General features: G+C 40.0%; 1 non-coding gene across 1 annotated transcript; it reads right to left on the bottom strand.

The window, feature by feature from the left end:
* Window positions 1–3,079: 3,079 nt before the first annotated feature.
* On the bottom strand, window positions 3,080–3,186 carry LOC131250477 (small nucleolar RNA R71). The gene has a single exon (XR_009173402.1). It is a non-coding gene; the product is annotated as a small nucleolar RNA R71 (small nucleolar RNA).
* Between the last annotated feature and the right edge of the window lie 814 nt (window positions 3,187–4,000).

Here is a 4,000-nt window from a genome sequence, read left to right as displayed (position 1 = left end):
TCAATCTGGGGCCCGCCTGATATCTTGAAATACTTCAAGTTTGGTGTCAACCGTTTAAATTAAATGGCAACCAGGTTGGTCGGAGCTGATCTCTCATATATATCAGCGTGGGACCCACATGTGCATTGCACATGTACGGCATGGGTGCACTAGCCGTGCACGGCAACACGTTTGACCAAGCTCTCCCTCTCCGATTCGAATTATTCCAGCAGAAGAAACAGGGATCGCGGTTCTCTGTAGTGGGCCGCCATCATGACTCTAAGGACCAATCTAGACCGTTCATTAGACCAGATAGGTCCATATTACTAAGGCATAGGTGGAAGAATTTCAAAGTACCAGCGACAATGGCGTCTCAAACATTTTAACGCAGAATGAACGGTGGTAAGATTGATCAAGTGGGTCGCACCAACGGACGGCAGAAACCGTTCTTTCCCGACCGAAATTTCGGGAGAAAATCGATGGACGGCGTGGATTTCTCCATCACTGTCAGTATTGAGCCCTCCGACGTCACAGTGAGAGCCTTTCGCAAGCCCTGTTTTAGCGCCGGACGTTGCCCGGTTTTTGCGGGCTGTTACATGATCTGAACGGTGATCAGATGGGTAATCCAGACTGTCCATCTTGTAGGGACAGAAAATGTGACCAAGATAGGGAGGATTACTTACTGATCAACAAGGAAAGTGGGAGATTTTCTGCACGCCTTCTTGGCTGCGTAAAGAAGTTGAAGTTGGATCCGACTCCAACACGGCATGTCCTCTTGGGCGTGAGAACAGTCAGCCGGCTATATCAGCCTATATGAAGGAGAGAGAAGAAACGGAGGAGGGAGAAAAGGGGGGAGGAACGTGAGAGAGAAAGTTAGGCAGCGGTAGGAGGAGAGGAAGAAAAAAAAAAGAAGAAAAGAAGGAAGAGTTGCTGGACGTGGCTTGGGTTGCTGGCAGCGGGTGGAAAGAAGACAAATCTGAGGTGAAGCAGCAGAAGAGGGCTGCTGGACGTGGGAGCTGACCCGGTTCTCCTTCTTCCTCTTCTTCTTCTTCTTCTTCTTTTTAATTGGAATTTAGCCCATTCATGTGTGGCTAAACCTCTTAGCTAGGGCTAAGAGGTGAAGCCTGTAGCGAGATGGGAGATTATATTCTATGCTTTTAATGTAAATTCATGGATTGAATTTGATTTTTAGGAATATGGAAGGAATGTCTTTAGTCTTTAATGGTCTGTTGTGACTGAAATTACAACGGGTTTGTAATAGCTTTGAATATTTCCTTTTTTCCTTTTTTTAATGTTATGAGTCAGGAAGCCCTGTTGTTCATCATTGTTCCATGGGCATGGTCGAATGGCGGTATCCTTCCTAACTTTTATGCATTGATGATTGGTTGCTAATTAGTTTAATTCTGTTGTTTGCTCTGTCTCCTGGGCATGGTTTGATGATGGAATCCATGCTAATTCATATACCTTTCATCTCTTGAAAACCAGATCAAGTAAGTTCAGTTTGAATTCCATAATCCTTGATGCAGGCATAAGATCTCCCTGATATCTACAAGTGGATCCTCTGAATCCCTAGTTTCCTTCCTCTGAATTCCTAAAGTTTTAAATAATTATTCCACAATTATTCCTTAAAATTCTATTTGGTTAGATCATATCTGAGTTTAGTTCTAGTTCTACTTGGTTTCAGATAACGTACAGGTATCAGTCCTTATGGATTCGACCTCGGTCTTACCGAGTTTATTACTACATCACAACCCTATACTTGGGGAGTGAACAAGTTTTTGGCGCCGTTGCCGGGGACTGACGGCTACGTTTTTCTGAAATTAATTAGTTTTAGAATTAGTTTGAGATTAGGATTTTACTAACTGTAGTTTTAGATTTTTATTTGATTTTTTAGAACTAACTTGTTTCCTGTTTTGTAGAATCCTAACATAAGTTTCTCAATTGGTAATTCATTCCTAATCTCTCTACTTTTTCCTATTTTTAGAATTAGGGTTTTAAATTTTAGAAAATTTCTAATTCTAGTATCCTCCCTTCTGTAGGAAATAGTTTATTTTTAGAAATTAGGTTATTTCTTTCCCTTTTTAGAAATTAACTTTCTATTCTTATTTTAGTAACTTTCTATTTTTAACTCTTTTAAAATCTAAATTGTTTTCTAAATTATTTTTAGAATTTTTGTTTAGAAACTAACTTTCCTATTTTGTAGGCCTTTAAGATAGAAATCTCTAATTCGGTAAGCTCCTTCCCTACTTTCTATTTTTCAATTCTCTTTTAGTAATTTACTTTCTAGTTTAGGACTTTTCTAATTTATTTTAGAAATTTCCACTTTCTTTTAAAAATACCTTCTTTTAGAAATTAATTTACTGTTATTTTTCTTTTAAAGGATCATTCTTCTCTTTTTAGAATCTAACTTATTTTTGTTTTATTTTGCAGGTTTTTAACTTAGGACTCCAATTTGGTAATTTCTTTCCAACTCCCTCTTTCTTTCTAGATTTTCTTTTCCTTTCTTAGGATTAGGTTTTTAATCGAGGGCTGTGAGTGTTTTCATGCCCAAGTGGGCCCGTGACAACACTCGACGTCTCTTGACTGAAGGAGGAGTGGTTGAGGGGTTGACTATCCATTGCAGGACTAGACACCACTCAAAATCCCCTGAGTTAAGTGAAGTTATGGCTGAAGACCAACCTCCTCTACTTCCACCTAGGGTGGAGGATACCCAAGATGAGAATGAGGTGCAACAGGCACCCCCGCCTCGTACTCTACGAGATGATCTACAACCGGCGGGAGTGAGTATGCCCTCATGCATGATTTTTCCTGAAAATACAGGACAAATAGACATCAAGCTAGGAGTTATCCAACTCCTTCCCAAATTCCATGGACTTGAATCAAAGAGTCCATATTTACATTTGAAAGAGTTCATGAGATTATAGCTACATTATGTTTTCCTAATATATCTGAGGATACAATTAGGCTGAAACTCTTTCCTTTTTCCTTAAAAGAGAAAGATAAGACATGGTTACATTCACTGCGTCCTAGATCCATTAGCACATGGAACGACATGCAGAGGGAATTCATAAAAAAATTCTTCCCACATTATAAAACGATTAACCTCAGAAAAGCAATCATGAACTTTGCCCAAAAGGAAGATGAAACATTCTTCCAATGTTGGGAAAGGTTCAAAGATTTGGTCAGTTCATGCCCACAACACGGATTTGAAACGTAGCGCATTACAAATTTTTTCTATGATGGACTGACATCTTCCATGCGCCAAATGGTCGAGACAATGTGTAATGGAGAGTTCATTAATAAAGATGTCGACGAGGTATGGGACTACCTCGACAGTTTGGCTGAAAAAACACAATCTTGGGACTATTACCCAAAGTCGAACACCACGTCTAGGCCGACTCAATTAAAGGAGAAAGGTGGATTATATCTCTTGAAAGAAGAGGATGATCTCAAGTGTAAAGTGACTACGCTCATAAGGAAAGTTGAGGCCATGGAAGGAAAGAAGGATAAGGTCAATGAAATTGTTTGCGGCACTTGTGATTGCAACATTCACACAACTGAAAACTGTCCTACAATACCTGCCTTTCGAGGAGTGTTGAATGAACAAGCCAATGCCGTAAATAATTATCAAAGACCTTTCACTGGACCTAACTCCAATATATACAACCCTGGCTGGAAAAATCATCCAAACTTTAGTTGGAGGAATGGACAGATGGCTACTCCTCCAGGTTTCTTCAATCAAAATCCAAATCAAGTGAAACCTCAAGAGGAACCGGTTCAAAATCCCATACAAGAGCTGGCTCAGGCAATGCGGAGAATTACAGATTTTATGCAAAAGATAGATTCTCGTATGACGGTTATAGAAAAGGGGATGCTTCCTGCACAACCTCTCCCCAATCCTAAACCACAGTACGAGAATAATGATCACAGCTCTTCAAATCAAATGGGGCATGCTAAATCCATCACCACTCTTAGGAGTGGGAAGATCATTGATAAAACTCTTCCGGTTAGACCCGAAAAG

Source organism: Magnolia sinica, chromosome 6 (assembly GCF_029962835.1).
Source record: "Magnolia sinica isolate HGM2019 chromosome 6, MsV1, whole genome shotgun sequence".
NCBI classification, from domain to species: domain Eukaryota; kingdom Viridiplantae; phylum Streptophyta; class Magnoliopsida; order Magnoliales; family Magnoliaceae; genus Magnolia; species Magnolia sinica.
The sequence above is the reverse complement of the archived record's forward strand: the minus strand, read 5'-3'. Positions and strand labels throughout refer to the sequence as shown.